Raw genomic sequence first — 24,253 nt, forward strand, 5'->3', positions numbered from 1 at the left:
CTATGTTGAATAGTAGCGGTGAAAGTGGGCACCCTTGTCTTGTTCCTGACTTTAGGGGAAATGCTTTCAATTTTTCACCATTGAGGATAATGTTTGCTGTGGATTTGTCATATATAGCTTTTATTATGTTGAGGTATGTTCCTTCTATTCCTGCTTTCTGGAGAGTTTTTATCATAAATGGATGTTGAATTTTGTAATTATTTTAAAACTATAATTGGTCTTCTTAAAAGCATCCAGGGCTTCCTTGGTGGCTCAGGGGTAAAAAGACTGCCTGCAATACAGGAGACATGGGTTCCATCTCTCAGTCAGGAAGATCTCCTGGAGAATGAAATGGGAACCCACTCCAGTATTCTTGCCTGGGAAATCCCATGGACAGAGGAGTCTGGCGGTCTATAGTCCTTGGGGTCACAAAAGAGTCAGACATGGCTTAGCAACTAAACAACAACCAAAAAAAGCATCCAATGTGAAAATAATTCTTCCCATTCACACATGATGTGGTCACAAAAAGTGAAGACTCTAGGATTCAATGACACAGAAACTGACCAGGTCTTTTTAGATATGCTAATTAAAGTAACGGGCACAAACTAATCACTCAAATTCTTGTTGAATTGAATTTAATTGAATTAAATCACAATATCCTTATTGTGATTCTTTACCACAGTAAAGATTCAATGTAATGATTGAATTAAAGATTCAGTAAAGATTCAATGACACAGTAACTGACCAAGTCTTTTTAGATACATTAATTAAAGCAACTTGCACAAACTAATCACTCAATAAATTCTTGTTGAATTGAATTAAATCGCAATATCCTATTGTGATTTTTTACCACAGTGGTAAAGAATCTGCCTGCCAATGCAGGAGATAAGGGTTCAATCCCTGGGTCAGGAAGATACCCTGGAGAAGGAAATGACAACCCACTCCAGTATTTTTGACTTAAAAATTTCATAGACAAGGAGTCTGGTGGGTTATCATCCATGGGGTTGTAGAGAGTCAGACACAACTGAGCAACTGAACACACATTCACACAGATACTTAGTGAGATAAAACCTAAAAACAAATGAGCTACAGTCTTCTACCTATGATGTGTATTATAAACCATTTAGTATATAAGCAAGTAGAGAAATTCTATCAGTGTAGAAGGCAGAAGCTGTGTTGACTGAAATGCGATTTTTTCAACTAAGGGGAGCAACAATTGTGGAAGAAAGTAAACTCTTCAGCAGGAAAGAACAATGGTCTCCACTTGTTGCTGCAGAGGCAGGAGCCCTTTCAATACGGTGTTATTTCAAATAAGTGCCTGCATCCAGGATCCCTTCTCCAAAGAGGTGCACCCCAGCCTTTAATTGCTCTTATACCTTTACTCAGAACTCGAATTCCAGTTGTACTGTCTCCATTTTAACAAGCCAGTACTTTCATTCTATTTTGCCTGTGTATTTTTGATAACCCATGGCATAAAGTGAAGAAGAACTAAAAAGCCTCTTGATGAAAGTGAAAAAGGAGAGTGCAAAAGTTGGCTTAAAGCTCAACATTCAGAAAATAAAGATCATGGCATCCGGTCCCATCACTTCATGGGAAATAGATGGGGAAACAGTGGAAACAGTGTCAGACTTTATTTTTTGGGGCTCCAAAATCATTGCAGATGGTGATTGCAGCCATGAAATTAAAAGACACTTGCTCCTTGGAAGAAAAGTTATGAGCAACCTAGATAGTATATTCAAAAGCAGAGACATTACTTTGCCAACAAAGGTTAGTCTAGTCAAGGCTATGGTTTTTCCAGTGGTCATGTATGGATGTGAGAGTTGGACTGTGAAGAAAGCTGAGCACCAAAGAATTGATGCTCTTGAACTGTGGTGTTGGAAAAGACTCTTGAGAGTCCCTTGGACTGCAAGGAGATCCAACCAGTCCATTCTGAAGGAGATCAGCCATGGGATTTCTTTGGAAGGAATGATGCTAAAGCTGAAACTCCAGTACTTTGGCCACCTCATGCAAAGAGCTGACTCATTGGAAAAGACTGATGCTGGGAGGGATTGGGGGAAGGAGGAAAAGGGGATGACAGAGGATGAGATGGCTGGATGGCATCACCGACTCAATGGACGTGAGTTTGAGTGAACTCCAGGAGATGGTGATGGACAGGGAGGCCTGGCGTGCTGCAATTCATGGGCTCACAAAGAGTCGGACATGACTGAGCGACTGAACTAAACTGAACTGAAGGCAATCCCTAGTTGTTTTGCCTTCAGACATTATTACTGTATCAGTTAAAGTTCTGGCTACTGAGTTGCAAGGTTTTAAATGGTCTGCCTCAGTTATATTTTCCCTTAAGCCTTATTATTTTTCAGTTCAGATCAGTTCTGTTGCTCAGTCATGTCTGACTCTTTACAGCTGGCAGCATGGACTTCAGCATGCCAGGCTACCCTGTCCATCACCAATTCCTGGAGCTTTCTCAAACTCATGTTCATTGAGTTGGTGATGTCATTCAACCATCTCATCCTCTGTCATCCCCTGCTCCTCCTGCCTTCAATCTTTCCCAGGATCAGGGTCTTTTCCAATGAGTCAGTTCTTCGCATCAGCTGGCCAAAGTATTGGAGATTCAGCTTCAGCATCAGTCCTTCCAATAAATATTCAGGACTTATTTCCTTTAGGATGGATTGGTTGGATCTCCTTGCAGTTCAAGGGACTCTCAAGAGTCTTCTCCACCACCACGGTTTAAAAGCATCAATTCTTTAGCACTCAGCTTTTTTTATGGTCCAACTCTCACATCCATACAAGACTACTGGAAAAACCATAGCTTTGACTAGACAGACCTGTGTCGATAAGGTAGTGTCTCTGGTTTTTAACATGCTATCTAGGTTGGTCATAACTTTTCTTCCACAGAGCAAGCGTCTTTTAACTTCATGGCTGAAGTCACCATCTGCAGTGATTTTGGAGCCCAAGAAAATAAAGTCTGTCACTGTTTCCATTGTTTCCCCTTCTATTTGCCATGAAGTGATGGGACCATATGTCATGATCTTCGTTTTCTGAATGTTGAGCTTTAAGCCAATTTTTTCACTCTCCTCTTTCACTTTCATCAAGAGGCTCTTTAGTTCTTCTTCACTTTCTGCCATGAGAGTGGTGTCATCTGCATATCTGAGGTTATTGATATTTCTCCCAGCAGTCTTGATTCCAGCTTTTGCTTCTTCCAGCCCAGCATTTTGCATGATGTACCCTGCATATAAGTTAAATAAGCAGAGTGACAATATAAAACCTTGACATACTACTTTCCTGATTTGGAACCAGTCTGTTGTTTCGTGTCCAGCTCTAAATGTTGCATCTTGATCCACATACAGATTTCTCAGGAGCAGGTCAGGAGGTCTGGTATTCCCATCTTTTTAAGAATGTTACACAGTTTGTTGTGATCCACACAGTCAAAGGCTTTGGTGTAGTCAATAAAGCAGAAGCAGATGTTTTTTGGAACTTTATTATTTTTAGCACACAAGTTTTCCTAATAGGACATTTTCCAGGAACATAAATTTCATGTTCTGTCAAAAACTCCTCCAGTTATAAATTACTCTCTTAAGAGAATGAATGAGTAGCATGTTTTGATTATACAGGCTGTTGTTAGGTTGTTTCTTTAACCCAAGGATGTTGGGGGAGGAGAGGAGTTGGGAGTTTAGCTCTGTTATGGCTTGAATTATTTCAGTATCATCCTAACCCTTCCATTTGCTCTCAATCAGACTTGTTTCTTATTTCTGGAAAAATCACACACAACTCAGGGTTTTCGTACATATTCTCTTCCTTGTCATTTAAATCTTAGCTCAAATGTCAGCCTCCCGAGAAATCTTTCCTGACCACCCTCTCTAAGGCTGTACTCTCTCAAACTTCTGTTCTATCACACTTCTCTTTTTCACTGCCTTCCTAACACTTAACACCTCCTGATCTGTTTTTGGCTTGTTGGACCCATGAAAGACTGGACTTCAGCTGCCTTTTTGACTAGAGAGACGAAGCAGGAGCCCAGAGTGCTCACAGCTGAAGGAGTGACATACTGAGAAGGCCCCACAGCCTCTAATCCACAGTCTAAGTACCTGTGTTTCCAGTCTCATTTTATACTGCTTTCCCTACCAGCTTCTCACCACAACCCTAGCCATTCACTGAAACTTTTGGAGGAACAATCAGTCTCCTAGTTTGATCTTAGGCCATACCCTACACCTGTTAATTCTTTGATAAATCCCCAGTGTCTAGAAGACCCTGGCTTCTAGGAGGCTCTACAAAAATATTTCTTGATTACATGATGTAATAGAAGAAAAAATACTAACTGAGAAATGAAGAGATTTTTTTCTGGCCACTTAAAATAACCCTTAAATAGCTGAATCTAGTCCATTTGTTCCCCCCACCCCCACCCCCGCCCCTCATGTTTCTGTGCTTACCTTCTGATTGGTTCTCAGTGTATTATATATGGATGAACACACCTACCATATTTTCAAATTCTTTTTGTTTTCTGTGTTTTCTTATGGAACATTCTTCAGCTGTTTTCCCTGTTAGCTTTGATGTTTTTATAAAATCTGTATCATCTAAAGGCAATGGTATAAAAACAATTAGAGTTGAGTCAATGGATGCCTTAGTCACTCAAACAAGTTGAGTAAGGACTTCCCTGGTAGCTCAGATGATAAATAATCTACCTGCAATGCAGGAGACCCGGGTTCAATCCCTGGGTCAGGAAGATACCCTGAAGAAGGGAATGGCAAGCCACTCCAGTATTTTTGGCTAGGGAATTCCATGGACAGAGGAGCCTAGGAGGTTATATAGTTCATGGGTTGCAAAGAGTCAGACATGACTGAGCAACTAACACACATACATGTTCTAGAAGAGACACTTGCTTCAAAACAGATAATAGATAACAAACTGAAGGATCTAAATATCCAAATTTAGAGTGTTTTCATGTTCAAGAGTCTTATGTCTATTATGGGCATAAAATAAATGAAAGTAAGTTTTAGTAAGGATTTTTTTTAAGTATACCATAAAACTCAAATTTTTCCTTTTTTTCCCCAAATCCAGTTTCAAAGAAAGATTCTCCAGAGAAAAGGATAATCTCTTTTCTAGCTCTGTAAAAATCAAAACACTTAAGTTGGAATTCACATTTAGATGGTTTTCCATAATAACAAAATCACTAAATAAGCCATAAGCTTTTGAACCAGACAAATAGCAATATGATAAGAATATATATTTCAATTTTTTAACTAAAGTTTGTATTTAGGTTCATGTCATACAGCGAAAACTACAGTGATAGGTATGGGCACTGGTTTTAGTTGTTACGTCTGTTCATTCACCTAACATCACTGAATAACATGAGTCATGATTATAATGTTCAAATTTAATACACATGAATGTTTCTGTCTAATTAATATATAGAAGTTCAGGTACACAGCACTTTATTCTAGCTCAAAAGATTAAGCCCCACCAGCTCCCACAGCTGTATTATTGTCACATTTTAACGGGGTTACAAACACATTACCCTGCCTTGCAACTAGGAAGATACTTTGCTTCCTCCGAAGAGTAATTTCAAATGCAAACAATACCTTTAAAATAAAAATATTGGAACACTCTGAGTCTAGTTCAGCTGCAAATAAAAAGGTTAGAAAATAAAATGTTCCCACCTACAATAACAGATGAATTCACTATAGATGAAGCATTTTCTATTAACTGTTTCCATGGGACTAGGTGACTTAGCTGTCAAGAAATTTCCCATGGGGGTGCTAGGCACAAATCAGTCCAACAGTAATGAATCTCATCCTATTTTACCTCTCTTCTAAAACCATTATATAAATTGCTTCAATTCTGTATGAAGGATAAACACAGCAGGCAAAGGGATAAAAAAGGACAGGGAGCACTTGGCGTTACCACACTGGTAGTCTCACATAAAGTTCACACCAGATTCACTACACAAATATAAGCTATTAAATAGTAGCTGTTACAATTATGTTGTTATGTAATGATGATGATAAGCAATATTTATTGAGCTGCTAAGATAGACCAGGCTTTGTCCTATTAAGTACTAAGAGCTAATGTATGTCAGCTCACTATTACAACTCCACTTTAACAATTAAGGAGACAGGAACTGAAGAAGTTAAGTAACTTGTCCAGGGTTACATAACCAATAAACAGCAAACCCTAAACGCCCTGCTGAAACTGAGCAGGACCCTCTGGGATTCCTTAGCACAAAAGCCTTTCTGTGTTCCCACATTTCTTTTAGGGGTGTGGGGTGCAGTGGATCTTTGTTGCTGCCCACAGGTTTTCTCTGTTTTATAGAGAGCAGATTGCTATCTCTGAGATAGAACTCATTTCCCCTACATTGGCAGACAGATCCCTATCCACTGTGTCACCAGGGAAGTCCCCCATTTCTTTATTAAAGGAATAGGCTTCTTTCAGCCTCCGTGACCTTCCCTGAGTTCCAATGGGCAGGTTCAAAGGGTCACTGGTTAAACAAGGGAGGGGATGTGGAAACAAGGGAGGAACAGCTAGGAAACAATAGTGCAGCCCTGGGACAAGGTTCAAACTACTGCACAATTGCACTCATCTCACAGGCTAGCAAAGAAATGCTCAAAATTCTCCAAGCTAGGCTTTAACAGTACATGAACCAAGAACTTCCAGACATTCAAGCTGGATTTAGAAACAGCAGAGGAACCAAAGATCAAATTGCCAACATCTATTGAGTCATAGAAAAGCATGAGAGTTCTAGAAAAACACCTACTTCTGCTTTACTGACTATTACAAAGTCTTTGACTATGTGGATCACAACAAACTGTGGAAAATTGTTAAAGAGATGGCAATACCAGACCATCTGACTTGCCACCTGAGAAATCTATATGTGGGTCAAGAAGCAATAGTTAGAATTGGACATGAAACAACAGACTGGTTCCAAATTAGGAAAGGAGCACACCAAGGCTATATATTGTCACCCTGCTTATTTAACTTATATGCAGGGTACATCATGCAAAATGCTGGGCTGGAAGAAGCACAAGCTGGAATCAAGATTGCTGGGAGAAATATCAATAACCTCAGATATGCAGATGACACCAACCTTATGGAAGAATGCGAAGAAGAACTAAAGAGCCTCTTGATGAAAGTGAAAGAGGAGCGTGAAGAAGTTGGCTTAAAGCTCAACATTAAAAAAATGAAGATCATGGCATTTGGTCGCATCACTTCATGGCAAATAGAAGGGGAAACAATGGAAACAGTGACAGATTTTTCTTGGGCTCCAAAATCACTGCAGATGGTGACTGCACCCATGAAATTAAAAGACGCTTGTTCCTTGGAAGAAAAGTTATGACCAATCTAGACAGTATATTAAAAACCAGAAACATTACCTTGTCAACAAGCAAAGGTCCTTCTAGTCAAAGCTATGGTTTTTCCATTAGTCATGTATGGATGTGAGAATTGGACCATAAAGAAAGCTGAGTGCTAAAGAACTGATGCTTTTGAAGTGTGGTGTTGGAGAAGACTCTTGAGAGTCCCTTGAACTGCAAGAAGAGCCAACCAATCCATCCTAAAGGAAATCAGTCCTAAATACTCACTGGAAGGACTGATGCTGAAACTGAAACTCCAATACTTTGGCCAGCTGATGCAAAGAACTGACTCATTTGAAAAGACCCTGATCTTGGAAAAGATTAACGACAGGAGGAGAAAGGGATGACAGAGGATGAGATGGTTGGATGGCATCACCAACTAGATGGACATGAGTTTAAACAAGCTCTGGGAGTTGGTGAAGGACAGGGAAGCATGGCATGCTGCAGTCCATGGGGTCACAAAGAGTCAAACATGACTGAGGGACTGAACTGAACTGGGGCAAGGTCCTGGTTCCCCCTCAAGGGATATATATAAGAATATCTTTGAGCTGTTTTGTAGATACTGACACCCTCACCAGATGGGGGAGAAGGAAATGGCAACCCACTCCAGTGTTCTTGCCTGGAGGATCCCAGGGATGGGGGAGCCTGGTGGCCTGCCGTCTATGGGGTCGCACAGAGTCAGACACGACTAAAGCGACTTAGCAGCAGCAGCAGCACCAGATGGGAAAATTTAACTGCATACTACACACAAGCATTTAGATCCTATACTGGTTGGAAGCAGAAGTTTGATGCTGCTGACTCCCAGTTACTTCACCACTCAACCAATCAGAAGAATGCCCATGAACTGACCATGCTTTCTTTGAATCATTACCTGCTAACCCCTCCAGGTCAGGGCACGTTATTCTGAGGGCACTAGACTGCTGTGGCCCTCTTTGCCAAGTTAAGCAATAAAATAATTCTTTTCTACTGCACTCAAAACTCTGTCTCCAAGATTTAATTTAGTGTCTGGGTACAGAGGCTGGATTTGGCATCACCATTTCAACTCCAAAGTTTGTCTTCTCTGCTATCATAATATGTAACTGCTTTGCACAGATAATCATTAAAGTCTAATAGGGGGTAAAAATATTACTTTCCTTCTAATGATGTCAGGGCATGTGTTTCCCACTTCTCCATGGATTAAACAGAAACAGGTACAATAAGCATCCTTATTCAAATGCATGGTATTCATGCTCTTAGAAACACAAGATTACGGTGACTTCTAAAGTCCTTTCCAATTCTCCAATTCTTTCTGACTTTCATCCTATGTGTGTTTTGCTATATCTAAGTTGATTTTTTTCAATCACACCAGAAACAGAGAGCCACCATCCTCTTCCATGCAGGCTTTAACATCTATTGACAGAATAGGTTAATGTTGTGAAAATTTGCTGCCCCCTCCAACCCTACAATATTTTCTAAAATTCCAGACATTTTAATTTTCTTGTGGTTTCTGAAGTGAAGCACTATCTCCTTGTGTATTTCCAAAGTTCATCAGTCAAACTGTAAGGCAGATGAAATCGGGCCATTGACAGAGCCTATGAAGGACCTCTAGATGACCTCAATAGGGTACATGAGGCCACAAACAAAGGGACAAAGAGGTGGTCAAGGTCATGGGCTTGTGACTACTGACTCATGGGTAGGACAAATACAAAAAGTGTTGCTTACAGAATGCTCTCAACACCTCTGTAAATAAAATTTATCTTTAATGATTAGTTTAAATCCAATAAATATTCAATTGTTACAATTGTTACCTTCTAAATGAAAATCAATTACTCAGATTAGTGAGGTTTTGTCACTTGGTCTGATTTACCTAAAACATACAAGACCAGCAAAGTCATGGTCAAGGAGACAAGCCCTTATAATTGCCTTCTTTTGCCCCCTCGTAGATAAAAAGAGAAAAAAAAAAGTGATGTGGAAAAACGGTCCATTTTCAAATTGAAGTGCAACATATTGTAATACGTACAAATTTGAAATACACAGTTCAGTGGACCTTTACATATGTATAACCCTCTTCTAATCACTACTCTTATAATCAATCACACTGGAGACTAGGCTATCTCCAGCACAGCAGAAGGTTCTCTTGGGCCCCTCCAGGTCAATATTCCCCTCCAAGGATAATCACTATTCTAACCTTTATCCCCATGCATCCATCATGTTTGTCTTTGAACTTTTAAAAATATGGAACCATGCAGAACTTGCCTCATGGCCAGTGACTAAGACTCTGCACTCCCAATGCTGGGTGCCTGGGTTCAATCCCTTGTCAAGGATCTAGAACCCACATGTTGCCACATGCCACAACTAAAGATCCCACATGCTGCAACGAAGACTGAAGAGCCCATGTTCTGCAACTAAGGCTCGATGCAGCCAAATCAATATTTAAAAACAAAAATATGGAAACATACAGATGCAGAAAGCATTTTTTTGCATCTGAGCTCTTTTAATCAACATTGTTTTTTCTTTTTTTAAGATTCAGTTATGTTATTCCTTGGTCAATAGCTCATTCTTTTTAATTATTATGCAGGTATTCTATTCAATTCTGCAGAAGGATATTTACGTTGTTTCTAGTTTGGAACTATGCTGAGTAGTGGCAAGATGATCATTCTCATACAAATAATTTCTATTGGGTAACGCCCAGCATTGAAATTGCTGGACCATAGTGTAGATATATATTTGCTTTAATATATATTGCCAAACAATTTTCCAAAGTAATTGTATCAATTTGATGCCTACCAGCAGTGGCAGTTCCAGTTGCTTCATATACTTGACTGGTACATTGATTTCAAAATTAGCTGAGGGTAAGAAACTTTCTCAAGTGTTCCTATGATCTCCAAAGTTCTAGTCATTCCAGTTATAGTCTTTATTTCCACGAATTAAAGCAAACAGAAATGTTTGTTCATGAATTTGAACACTTAAATGCAAATAATTTTTTCTTCTGATCAAATCTAAATATTTTCTGATGGCATCAAATGTCCAGTGGAGAAAAAAATGAGGTTTCTGTTTGGTGTGTATGCAAGAGTTTTACACTTGCTTCTTTAGCAAAATTCTGTGATTCTGAGCAGGCTGGCTGACAACTGCTTTCTGCAAAAATTAATCAATTAAATGATTCTATTTTTTCCTTGGCAAACAAATTTGCCTTTAGCCAACACAGTGGAGAATGAGAATGCATCCTTCATAAAGTGAAGCCCTGCTTTATCCTATCCATCTTCATTAGCTGTCACAAGGGCTAATGTAGGAAAGTTCTTTTCAGCAATTTATTCTTGAACCAATTTGATCATGAAGTTTGTGCACAAAAGGCCCATTTGTCAAAAATAAAGAATGCACATGGTTGGGAGATAGAGGCTTTAAGGAAGTGGCATATAAAACATTCCTTGAAATTAGCACAAATATGTCTGTGCTGTCTCACATTAATTAAAAGGAAACCAACACTGCATTTCTCTAAAATTCTTACAAACTACTTTGCTTTCCCCTCATATATGTCATAAAAAAATATATGTATAACATCCTGTTCAGCTTCAATTATTATTCTTTAAGAGAAGTTTTCTTATGACCCTACTTCCTCAAAGTCTGAATATTGATTACATCTAGACATTCTTCCAAAAGAGGCATTTTTGCCATAAAATGGTACCCAAGAGCATTCTCCTAGATGATCAAACAAGACAGTTCTTTAGAAGTTTGATGTCTCTTCATTCTCTCTTGCTATTTCTGAAGAAAATCTTTTCTTCTATAAGTACAACCACAACCTCTCTAAAAGCTTACTCTTTCCATCTTCTCTAATAAATGCTAGTCTGACTCCATGAACTCTGTAGAAGCCCCTACTATAAGACACAGCCACAGAAACTGCTTTTCTTTAGTCCAGAGTTCTTTCATCTTTGGAAAGTTGTTTGCCAAAATGCTACAGTGAACTGATGTTGGCTCATCATGCTGGAATCCCTAATTTTCCATCTTTTAACTCCAGGATGTTTTCACGGACTTCTTCTCTGCTCTGTTCTATCTTTACCTGCTTCTCTCTAATTTCCTGGCCCTCTACACTACCAGCTCTTTCTACCAGCTACTTCTTATCACTCAAATATGCTAATACAAACTATTTTTCAAAACAAAACAAATCCTCTACCCTCATCACCCTCTTCAGGCCCTGTTCCCTCTCACCCTTCGACTGCCAATTTCTTGAAAGTGTTGCCAGGATTCTATTTTCTCACTTCCTAAGCAGCTCTCAATCCACTAAAATCCTTCTTCTGTCCCCATCACTCTATGCAAACTTTATGATGAATATTCTCATTGCTAAATCCAATTAATAATTTTTATACTTTACTCTCAACAGAACCATTAACCATTCCCCACCCTGAAAGTACTTGCTCTGCCTGGCTTTGTCCCATGATTTTCTCCTGGTTTTCCTTCTGGTTACACACCTTTTCATTTACAGCCTGCTGTTCTTCTAATCACTTCTTGGAAGTTGGTGTCCCCAGGGTTCCCTGAGCCTTCTATTCTCACACTGTAACTACTCCCAGATATTCCCATCCACTCACATGAATTAAATTAACAAGTAGAGCATGCCTCTTCTCATAGTTTATGGACACATGTAACAAGGATTGTGAGATAATATGGCTGTAAGAAAACAGAAGCCCACCGATCTTTTCAAGAAATACCCTTATATAAGTAACTCTCAAGTCTCTCTCCTGAATTCTAGACCTATAAAATCAATTTCCACATCTTCGCTCAAACTCATTTTTTCCATCCCTCAACACTTGCTTCCAAATTTCAATGAGTAGCATCACTATCCACTCAATAAGTAAACCATGATTCGAACGATCTCACTGCCTCTACTCCTTCACCCTTTCCAGTCACTCAAACTGTGTTAATTCTAAAATTAACAAGTAATATTTTACTGAGTGATTACTATATGCCAAATGCTGCACAAGAAGATTCTACATGCATTACATAGTTGAATTCTTTATTATTCCCATTTTTAGAGATGAGGGAACTTAAACTTAGAGAGGTAACTAATTTGCCAAGTTATTCAGCTAAAAAATATGAAGCCAAAATTCAGAACGCCATGCATGCATGCATGCTAAGTTGCTTCAGTTATGTCTGATTCCTTGTTACCCTATGGTCCAGCAGGCTCCTCTGTCCATGGGATTCTCCAGGCAAGAATACTGGCGTGGGTTCCTGCCCTCCTCCAGGGAATCTTCCCTACCCAGGGATCAAAACCCATGTTTCTTAAGTCTCCTCTGTCTCTTGCAATTGGCAGGCGTCTCTTTACCTGGGAAGCCCCTCTATTATATTGTGCATGTGTGCTAAGTCGTTTTAATCATGTCTCACTCTTTGCAACCCTATGGACTGTGGCCCACCAGGCTTCTGTATCCATGGGGATTCTCCAAGCTATTATGCTGCACAGTCTTCTAAACATTTTTCAAATCCACACACCTACATCCCTAAAATAAGTCATTGTCAAATTCATTCATATTCTTGTTCTCTCTTTTTCTACCTTGCTTGGATTCCTAAAGCAGACTTTTAATATATCTCCTTAAATTTATTCTTCTTCTATTTCCACACCAAAAGGTAACTGTCAAAACATAAATCTAATCAAGTTATTCTTCATGTTAAAATCTTCTATTTTTTTTATTGTCCTTAATGGAAAATTCTAATTACTTACCATCGTTTACAAAACCTTTTGTGATTGGACCTCTTCAATATGTCTCTTACCACTCTGCTTACAGTATCCGCCAGCTGTACCTAACAGTTTCATGTACCCCGTGCTTTCTAACCGCAAGACCATCAGACTATTTTCTCTGTACGAAACAATCCGCCGCACTACCCCGCTGTCTCCTGGCTAGATCCTACATTTCCTTGAGATTATCACTTCCCCCATCCTCAGCAGACAGGTCAGATTCCTCAGCTGTTTCCCCACTGTGCCTTATACTTCCTTTATCACTTTAATTATTTATTACAATTATTTTCTCTTCTTCCTTTTGGACTTCCCTGTGGCTCAGACGGTGAAGCGTCTGTCTACAATGCAGGACACCCGGGTTCGAACCCTGGGTTGGGAAGATCCCTTGGAGAAGGAAATGGCAATCCACTCCAGCACTATTGCCTGGAAAATCCCATGGGCAGAGGAGCCTGGTAGACTACAGTCCCTGGGGTCACAAAGAGTCGGACACGACTGAGTGACTTCACGCTTCCTTGAGATTGTCAGTTCCCCCATCCTCAGCAGACAGGTCAGACTCCTCAGCTGTTTCCTCACTGTACCTTATACGTCCTTTATCACTTTATATATTTGTTATAATTGTTTTCTCTTCTTCATTTTAAACTCTTTGAGGACAGAGGTAATGGTGCCCATTTTCCATCACATTTCATCACATTTAGGTGCCTAGAACAGTGCCCAATACAGAGTATCTATCCAATAAATATACACTGGATAAATTAAAAACTGATTAATTAATTGCTATCATTCCATATTATCCCTCCAGAAGCTTACACTCCCCCAAAATTATTTGTTTGCCTCCATCAGCAACTCCTAACACTTAATTTTCCAAATATCCATGCACTGTGCAAGATACTGAAAGAGGTACACAGATGACCAAAATAGACTTGCTGCTAACAAGGAGTTTACAGTTCAGTCAGCTATTTCAGAAAAGTCCCAAAAAGACGGGGGGGGCGGATAAAATATGATTAATTCCAGCAAGATTATGGGTGGTCTCATCTGAAATGAAGCTGTAAGATGGATAGAATGTCAATAAATGGAGATGGAAGTAGGGCTCCTAAAGGTAGACAGAGTCTTAGGAAGACAACAACACTAGAAAATAAGAACTATGGAAACCAGAATAGCAAAGACTGTGAGGAATATGAGTAATCTAGTTTGTCTAGAGCTTAGGGAATGACAACTGGGAGGAGATAAACCAGAAGGATATTTTGGAGTCATATCATGAAAGGCACTGACACCAAGAGAAGAACTATATACATATGCAATAGTCAGTGGGGAGCCAACAAACAGTATCAGCAAAAGAGTGGCAGGATTGGAGCTGGATTTTATGAATATTTTCTCCCACAGTGTGCAGAATAGATTAAGGCAGGAAGACACTGGTGGTGAGAAAATTCCCATACTTCATCAAATCAAGTTCAAAAAATCAATGGTAAAAAGTGCCATTGTGTTTAGCATTGAAAACAGAATGCAAATTATCAAGATGGAGAATCTATTAAGAAATTGAAAGTGAAAATGTGGCCTCTATTCTCGAGGAGCTTCTATTGTTGTAGCAAAAGCAGAGAGTATGATATAGCACTGAAGTAAGATGTGGGAAACACAGAATGGAAGAACAAACAGGAGTCTAAAACTTGGCCCTGGTACAAGAAGAAAGAAAAATCTTTCCCCAGAATAACTGAACTGAAAAATAATAAGCAATTTGTATACAAATCAGTCTGAATCACACAATCAGCATGATCCAAAAAGTCACAGAAAACATAAAAGAAAGGACAAAAGAGACACTGTAGAGTTGAATATTATAAAACTTGGCAAATAATTTAATGTGATGAGGGAGAGGGCAAAATGACTAAGAGTTTATCCACAGGACCAGGCAGACAGAGTGTCAAGAATAGATGCCACTTGGGAAAGGGCATGAGTGTAGTCTGTACAGCTTGCACTTCAACTTTTCACTCAGATACACAGCTGAAAGTTTATAGCAGAAAAATGGAAACACAGATTAAGAATTTAGTATCATGCTATTTTTAAAAATCAAATCTTAAATGTTGTTGCTTATTAACTGGATACAAACTCACAGAAGAATCTGTATAATAACACATGCTCCACTCCCTAAACCCAAGAGAAATAACAGCTCTTGTAAAACTAGATGTTGATGAGAGGAGGAAATTTCATGTTTTACTCTTTATGTATTTATGTTGTTTGAATTTTATAATAGTCATGTGCTCAAGTATTATGTAATTTTAAAATCTTTGATTTAAAATATTTGGCACTAGAGACATAGATTGTGATATCACTGGCATAAGAATTATATAGAAGATGCAGGAGAGGATACAGTTGGACAAAGCCACACCTGTAACAAGGGAAAATAAGTGGTCTAAAGATTAAGTTTGGAAATACAGGCTTAGAGTGAGAAAAAGACAAGACCAAGGAAAGAAGAAAATATCTGTCCAAAAACTGAAGATTCTTTATTTATCAGAAACTTACAAAGAACTTTATAGTAAAAACCTTATCTTTCTAAGAAAGTTGAAAGTATACATAAAAGTTCTCATTTGGAGATGTGGGAACTGAGGCTCAGAGAGGTTAAAATTTAAGATTTCATAGTTAGTTTAGTTGAAGAGTGTGAGTTCAAAGCCAGTTTCAAATTCAGAGACCTTACTTGAAGCTCTGGCCACTTGTTTTTACTTGGAAACAGTGATTAAAGTATCAAAAATTATAAAGAAATAGCAAAAATAATAACTAAGAGAAGGAGGTTAAATTGAGTGTTTAGAATATTAAGGCTAAAGCATATTTGGGACTAGAATATTTGAGACTAGCATTTCTGAGGCCAGCATTTCAGTGAGTGGAAGGAAAGAAACTCAAATACAAGAAATTAAAATGTAAATAAGGCCTTGGCAGTTATAGGAGTAAGAGTAATTCTTTCAATGCGGTATTAAGGAAAGTTTATGTTTGAAGAATTAAGAGGGTACAATTAATGAAGAGATGGGGGGTCATGTTATAGATGAAAGTTCTAAGCTTGGAATATTTGCAACCTGAGAGAAAGAAGTATAAAAGAGACAGAGAATGAACCTCAGTGGAATGCACTGAGAGTTTCTATTGATGGCTTCAAAAACAAGTGGCTAGTAAAGAAAGAGAAGAGAAGCGAAAAGCAAAGGAGAAAAGGAAAGATATAAGCATCTGAATTCAGAGTTCTAAAGAATAGCAAGAAGAGATAAGAAAGCCTTCCTCAGTGATCAATGCAAAGAAATAGAGGAAAACAACAGAATGGGAAAGACTAGAGATCTCTTCAAGAAAATTAGAGATACCAAGGGAAAATTTCATGCAAAGATGGGCTCGATAAAGGACAGAAATGGTATGGACCTAACAGAAGCAGAAGATATTAAGAAGAGGTGGCAAGAATACACAAAGAACTGTACAAAACAGATCTTCATGACCCAGATAATCACAATGGTGTGATCACTCACCTAGAGCCAGACATCCTGGAATGTGAAGTCAAGTGGGCCTTAGAAAGCATCGCTACAAACAAAGCTAGTGGAGGTGATGGAATTCCAGTTGAGCTATTTCAAATCCTGAAAGATGATGCTGTGAAAGTGCTGCACTCAGTATGCCAGCAAATTTGGAAAACTCAGCAATGGCCACAGAACTGGAAAAGGTCAGTTTTCATTCCAATCCCAAAGAAAGCCAATGCCAAAGAATGCTCAAACTACTGCACAATTGCACTCATCTCACACACTAGTAAAGTAATTCTCAAAATTCTCCAAGCCAGGTTTCAGCAATACCTGAACTTTAAACTTCCAGATGTTCAAGCTGGTTTTAGAAAAGGCAGAAGAACCAGAGATCAAATTGCCAACATCTGCTGGATCATCAAAAAAGCAAGAGAGTTCCGGAAAAACATCTATTTCTGCTTTATTGACTATGCCAAAGCCTTTGACTGTGTGGATCACAATAAACTGTGGAAAATTCTGAAAGAGACCACCTGACCTGCCTCTTGAGAAACCTATATGCAGGTCAGGAAGCAACAGTTAGAACTGGACATGGAACAACAGACTGGTTCCAAATAGGAAAAGGAGTATGTCAAGGCTGTATATTGTCACCCTGCTTATTTAACATATATGCAGAGTACATCATGAGAACTGCTGGGCTGGAAGAAGCACAAGCTGGAATCAAGATTGCCAGGAGAAATATCAATAACAGATATGCAGAGGACACCACCCTTATGGCAGAAAGTGAAGACAAACTAAAAAGCCTCTTGATGAAAGTGGAGAGTGAAAAAGTTGGCTTAAAGCCCAACATTCAGAAAATAAAGATCATGGCATCTGGTCCCATCACTTCATGGGAAATAGACGGGGAAACAGTGGAAACAGTGTCAGACTTTATTTGGGGGGCTCCAAAATCACTGCAGATGGTGATTGCAGCCATGAAATTAAAAGATTGCTTACTCCTTGGAAGAAAAGTTATGACCAACCTAGATAGCACGTTAAAAAGCAGAGACATTACTTTGCCAACAAAGGTCCATCTAGTCAAGGCTATGATTTTTCCTGTGGTCATCTATGGATGTGAGATTTGGACTGTGAAGAAAGCTGAGCACCGAGGAATTGATGCTTTTGAACTGTGGTGTTGGAGAAGACTCTTGAGAGTCCCTCAGACTGCAAGGAGATCCAACCAGTCTATTCTAAAGGAGATCAGCCCTGGGATTTCTTTGGAAGGAATGATGTTAAAGCTGAAACTCCAGTACTTTGGCCACCTCATGTGAAGAGTTGACTCATTGGAAAAGACGCTGATGCTGGGAAGGATTGGGGGCAGAAGGAGAAGGAGACAACAGAGGATGAGACGGCTGGATAGCATCACTGACTTGATGGACGTGAGTCTGAGTGAACTCCAGGAGTTGGGATGGACAGGGAGGCCTGGCGTGCTGCAATTCATGGCGTCGCAGAGTCAGACACGACTGAGCGACTGAACTGAACTGAGTACAGAGTTGGAGACTTAAGGAATTAGTAGATTTAAAATAATCCCTGTGAGAAATATGAAAGAAAGTTAGCAATAATGTGTGATCAAAAAGTTGCTGAGTGGTAGAATGAATCTAAAGATAGTATGAATTTTACAGGTACACTGACCCAGAATCTTAACTTTATTTGGCAATATGTAATAGTCTAATATTCTAAAGAGTAGTCTAGAGGACTTTAAAAGTTCATCACTACAAAAGAGGTGGTAAAGCCAGAAATTTGGTATGGACTAGTCCTTAAATCAAGTCCTGGTTCTGTAACCTACTATCTCTGTAGTGTTGAGAATTTTACTTCATATCTAAGCCTCAAATTTTTAGTCAGAGGAATCAAGATAATAATGGTGCCTATCTTCATCATTTGTTGTGAGAAATGAGTGTTTACATGACACAGTATTTAGTACTCAATATTATAGTCAAAATTAAGCCCAGGGAGAGTTGAGAGAAGTATATCGAAGGATTACAAGAAGATGAGCTAGTTAATGATGAATGATGAAATAGAAGAGGGAAAAGACGACGTCATGGTTAGAAAAAGAAATTTCAAAATTTACGATCTTGCAGGCAAAGCAGTTTTGACTGATGAAATGTAAGTTCAAACTAGGTAATTAAGTAATTTTTTTTAATGGAAGCCTTTGGAACTGAGGCATCTGGGAATCTGGAAAGGGAGTATAAAGATATTCCCAAGGAAGATGCTTCAAGCCAGGTAATGAAAATGACAGAGATGGGTGATGCAGTAAATCAATAAGAATAGTAGGAGAATGTCTATATGTTGTTTACAGGTGACTGACACAAGGAATAAGAGAAAAATTGATGTAAAGGAATCTCAAAACAAGAAATTATTAATGGAGAGCAAGGAATATATAAACTGTCTTTCTGGAACTAGAACATGAGAAAAGAATTGTCAAGAATTAAAGCATTCTGAGATTTAACCCTACCTGCAGGTAGCAATTTAGCTTGCTACACACAGCTTTCATGGATGCTGGCAGAAGAAACAAGATTCCTTTATATCTATCTAAGTTCAAGTGACGTTGCTCAGTCGTGTCTGACTTTTGCAACCCCATGGACCGTAACCTACCACGCTCCTCCATCCATGGAATTTTCTAGGCAAGAGTACTGGAGTGGATTGCCATTTCCTTCTCCAGAGGATCTTCCCAACCCAGGGATCGAACCTGGGTCTCCTGCATTGTAGGCAGACGCTCTACCATCTGAGCCACAGGGGAGGTCCTGCATGTACATCGATACAGATATCTAAAGATATATGGATGGTTTTGTGGCAGTAGTAGTGGCCAGAGTATTGTCATTTTCTTGTGCCATTTCAGGACGTGCAATTCCTTCATGAGGAAATGAAAAGGGTAACACCTGCACACTCAGCAGTTTGGAAACACAGAAGAGGAGGAAACCTGAGCTTTGGGAAACTTATTCTTTTATAATGGGTGCTAAACATGCCTGCCTTTTGCTCTGAAGGCAGACACTATTTTCTAAGGCAATTTGCTATACAAATATCCTTGAAAAGATCATCTAGAACAAAGGCAGCCAGTGCCTCTACTCACAAGACATGCAGAAATCCAAGAGATCCGTGGAGAATTATCTCTTAACAAGTATCTTCATTGGGAAAAGATAGAAAGGAAGTATTACCAGGCAAGAAAACTAAAAAAAATCAATGCAAGGAGATAAAAGTAAGTCACCATACTTACATAACTTTAGCCTCATTTCACGACAATTCCTTCTCCTAGGGATTTTTTTTTTCCTTTAAGCTGGTATGTTAGAGCTTGGGGCTTACCCAGCTTCTTAGAGACTTCCCTCTCCTGGGCCCCATACTCATACTCACCTATGAGACTCAGTGTTTCTCAGACTCCCTGTTGGTTTTTTCAGTAACCATCATCATAAAGCATGTTGCTTCTAACTGAAGGAAAGGTATTTGCTACTTATCGAATTTTGGAATTATTATATCATGCCTGTCTACTATCTGTTCATTTGTGTACAAATTGCTCCCAGCTCTTAGCTCACATACTTCCGAAACTTCCAAAACTGACATGGAAGTTCTGCTTTTCTGAGAGTTAATACAAAAGACTAGGACTGAGTTGTATACGTTTCTTCATAAAGTTAGAGACGAGGGGCACTGGAAATTTAGAAAAAGAAAGCATTACTATAAATTTGAAAAACCACATATTAAAGCAATCCACCAGCATCTTCTTTGATCATATAAAACATTTAAAATAGCAACCAAACATACTCATAAATAATTTTACCCATGTGATACCACGAGCTTTGTAAAACACATTTTTTCACCGCTTAATATGAGAAAATCCCTGAGAAAGAGAAGGTTTGGTCCCAAATTCATATCTAATCTGCTTTGTGAAAACCATCTGGGTTTTTATGATCATTTGCTGCTAAGCACTGACTGGGCTCAAAGTCTGGAAGACTGACAGTGTTTTACTTTTCATTTGGAATAAACTGTCAGCTCCTGTTATCTTTCTTACCCTTCCAGAAAGAGCCTAAGAGTAAAAATTAAACTTTATTATTTCCTTTAGGCAAGGATGGTTTCCTTTTTATACAGGCAATAATAATGGTCACTGTCCCATAGCCCAACGTAGTATGCCAGGTGTCAGAGAAAAACCAGACCCTGACAGTAGTTAAAGTAGTAAAAACAGATTTTCGTTCAGGACTATTTCAATAGGAAAAAAATATCGCAGTATAGAACTGGGCTTAATTCTGAATACAATCTTAAAAAAAAAAAGAGAGAGAGAGAGAGAGAATTTATAGCCAAGGAGAAAAGTAGAAGGGTCAGTGGATGGAAAATTAACTTGGAGGGTAGCATAATTCTTGCTACACCAACCTAACAGGATTCTTGCTGAAGGCAGGTAAGGGTGATCAGATACCGCCAGGGAGATGGTAGGTAATGAGGAATTTGGTCACATGTCAAGAGTATGCCTGTGTTTAGCCAGTGGAGTTCCTGGCTATACTGACTAAACAGGATTCTTACCAAAACTAGACTCTACAAGAATGGAGACAGAAGCCCAAGGGTCCAGTTTAGTCAAGCAGAGGATTCAGAAGAGCCTGACTATAATGTTTGGTCAAGGAGAGAATCTGTCACAGGCATTCATATAAGCTACACAATAATACCTTAAGACATATTCTGTTATTTTCCCATTTTAAAGATGTGGACACTGAGGCACAGAGAGATTAGCAACTTGCCCAATTTCCTATGGCTGCTGCTGCTGCTGCTAAGTCGCTTCAGTCGTGTCTGACTCTGTGCGACCCCAGAGACGGCAGGCCACTAGGCTCCCCCGTCCCTGGGATTCTCCAGGCAAGAACACTGGAATGGGATGCCATTTCCTTCTCCAACGCATGAAAGTGAAAAGTGAAAGTGAAGTCGCTCAGTCGTGTCTGACTCTTGACGACCCCATGGACTGCAGCGCACCAGGCTGCTCTGTTCATGGGATTTTCCAGGCAAGAACACTGGGGTGGGGTGCCATTGCCTTCTCCATTTCTATGGCTAGTGGGAAGTAAAGCCAGGATTTTTTTAAACTGAAGTATAATCAAACCACAATACTATAAGGTGTACAACATAGTGATTCAATATTTTTATAGATTATGCAGATATTATAATAGTATAATATTACAAAGTTATTTTATAGATTATGTACCATATAAAATTAGGGATTGCCAAGTGGCACTAGTGATAAAGAACCCACCTGCAATGCATGAGACCTAAGAGGTGTGGATTCGATCCCTGGGTTGGGAAGATCCCCTGGAGGAGGGGATGGCAACCAAGTATTCTTGCCTGGATAATCGCATGGACAGAGGAGCCTGGCAGGCTACCATCCATGGGGTCACAAAAAGTTAGACAGGACCGAAGCAACTGAGCACCAATGCAGGCACCATGCAAAGTTATTTCAATGCTCTATATGTCCTGGGCTGTATATTACATCCCTGTAACTTATTTACTCTATAACTCGTCATTTGGCCTCTTAATCCCTTTTACCTATTTCACCCACCTCCTCTTTCCCTCTCCCCTCTGGCAACCACTAGTTTTTTTCTCTGTATCTATTAACGTTTCTGCTTTTAAAAGGAATATCTGGACCCAGGCAGTCTAGTTCTAGAGTCTGTGTGCCTTGCAAGGACATTACTACTAATAGCGGCATTTACTGAGCACTAACCGGAGAAGGCGATGGCACCCCACTCCAGTACTCTTGCCTGGAAAATCCCATGGGCGGAGGAGCCTGGTAGGCTGCAGTCCATGGGGTTGCGAAGAATCTGGACAAGACTGAGCGATTTCACTTTCACTTTTCACTTTAATGCGTTGGAGAAGGAAATGGCAACCCACTCCAGTGTTCTTGCCTGGAGAATCCCAGGGACGGGGGAGCCTGGTGGGCTGCCGTCTCTGGGGTCTCACAGAGTCGGACAAGACTGATGCGACTTAGCACCAACAGCAACCATGTTCCAGTAACGGGGCTAATTGTTTTGCATGCTTTATCTCACAGAAGCCTGAAAACAACTCGTGAATTTGGCTTCATTATTATCCTCATATTACATGTGACAAAACTGAGGCTTCAGGAGATCAACACAGGTCATATAGCTAGTAAGTAGCAATAGTCACATGACTAGTAATAGCAAAGGTGGGATTTAAACACAAGATTTTCTTATTCCAGAGCCCATATTCCTAACTTCCTCTTTCTGATCTTTTTTTTTTTTTCAGTTTTTAAATATGTATAAAGCTTCTACTAGGCAACATGCAAAGTACTAGGGCTATAAGAGCAGGAGAGACCAACCTTCCTGCCTTCACAGAGCCTAGTCTATGAGAAAGACAAGCAACCTATGACAATTGCAACCTAGAAGAATAGATACTGAATAGGATTAGTTACAGGTGCTGTGAGAGTAAACAGGAGGTCCATAACATTGGTTTGAGAGACTAAAGAAGGCATCCCAGAAATCACAGAAGGTGTGGACAGCAAGCAACTTCTAAGCACAAGTCTGTATCACTGTGAAACACAGAAGGAGCAGGGGTTAGCCAGGTGGCCAAATTAAAGGACATGTGTTCCAAGCTGAGGAAAGGGCCTGGGTAAGGACTCCAAGGTCAGTGTGAAAAGAACACAGGGTGTGAAAGAACACACTGTGATGTGCTGGGGAGATGACAGGGGATGGGAGCATGAAGGGTCTTGTTGGCCATTCACACTTAATTCTAAAAGCAGCAGGAAACCAATGAAAATTTCAAGAAGGAAAATAACAAGTTCAATTTGCATACTGGGATGACCTCTCAGACTGCATCATGAGAACAAGTGTCTGGAAGAGGAGCTAGACTGATGGAAGGCCAATTATGAGATGGTCAGGAACACAGACAAGTGACAGTTACAAGAGCAAGATGTAGGTGGATTTGAAAGTGATTTCCAAAGTAGTGTGAGAGTTCCACGACTTGGTAATTGGTAAAGCTGTCAGAGGAGGAATCAGAAGACAAGCGGATTCTAGCTAAGAAATCTATTCAAAAAGGAAGGCAGTATAAGAGAAACAGCAGCTTTAAGAGGGAAAATAATTATTTGTGTCTGAGACATGCTGAGCTATGGTGCTCAGGGGACATCTAGATGAACAAGTTGTTTATCTGGTCAGCAAGACTGGGGCTCAGGAAATTCTGAAGATAAAGATGTGGGAACCATCCTCACACAAATAAGAGTTAAAGCACTAGGGCTTGTGACATCACACAGAGAAAGTATGCAGAGAGGGAAGAAAGTAAGAATGGGAAACCAGTCTTTAAAGGTTAAAAAAGGTTTCAAAGAATGACTAGCCTTGAGATGTGAGGAAAGCCAGGTGTGGGCATCACGGGAGTCAGGAGAAAAGATTTCAAGAAGGAAGGAGTGACCACAATACCAAATGCTGCTGAAACAAGAAGACTGAAATCACATCCAGTGGGTTCACAATAGAATAGATTTTTGTACCTTAGAAGAATCTGCTAGAAGACAATTGCATTCCTGTCTTTTATGGAGCTTTGAAGAGGCTTTCCAGATGGCTCAGTAGGTAAGGAATCTGCCTGTGATGCAGGAGACACAGGAGACATGGGTTTGATCCCAGGGTCAAGAAGATCCCCTGGAGGAAGAAATGGCCACCCACCCTGGTATTTTTACCTGGAGAATATTACGGACAGAGGAGCCTGGCAGACTACAATCCAAAGGGTCACAAAGAGTTGGACAGGACTGAGTGTTAGCTTAATTTGTGTATTTG

At 39.7% G+C, this 24,253-nt stretch overlaps 1 non-coding gene across 1 annotated transcript; it reads right to left on the bottom strand.

Moving 5' to 3' along the window:
* Positions 1-19,187: 19,187 nt before the first annotated feature.
* TRNAC-ACA (transfer RNA cysteine (anticodon ACA)) lies at positions 19,188-19,260 on the bottom strand. The gene has a single exon. It is a non-coding gene; the product is annotated as a tRNA-Cys (tRNA).
* Between the last annotated feature and the right edge of the window lie 4,993 nt (positions 19,261-24,253).

Source organism: Ovis canadensis, chromosome 2 (assembly GCF_042477335.2).
Source record: "Ovis canadensis isolate MfBH-ARS-UI-01 breed Bighorn chromosome 2, ARS-UI_OviCan_v2, whole genome shotgun sequence".
Classification (NCBI taxonomy): domain Eukaryota; kingdom Metazoa; phylum Chordata; class Mammalia; order Artiodactyla; family Bovidae; genus Ovis; species Ovis canadensis.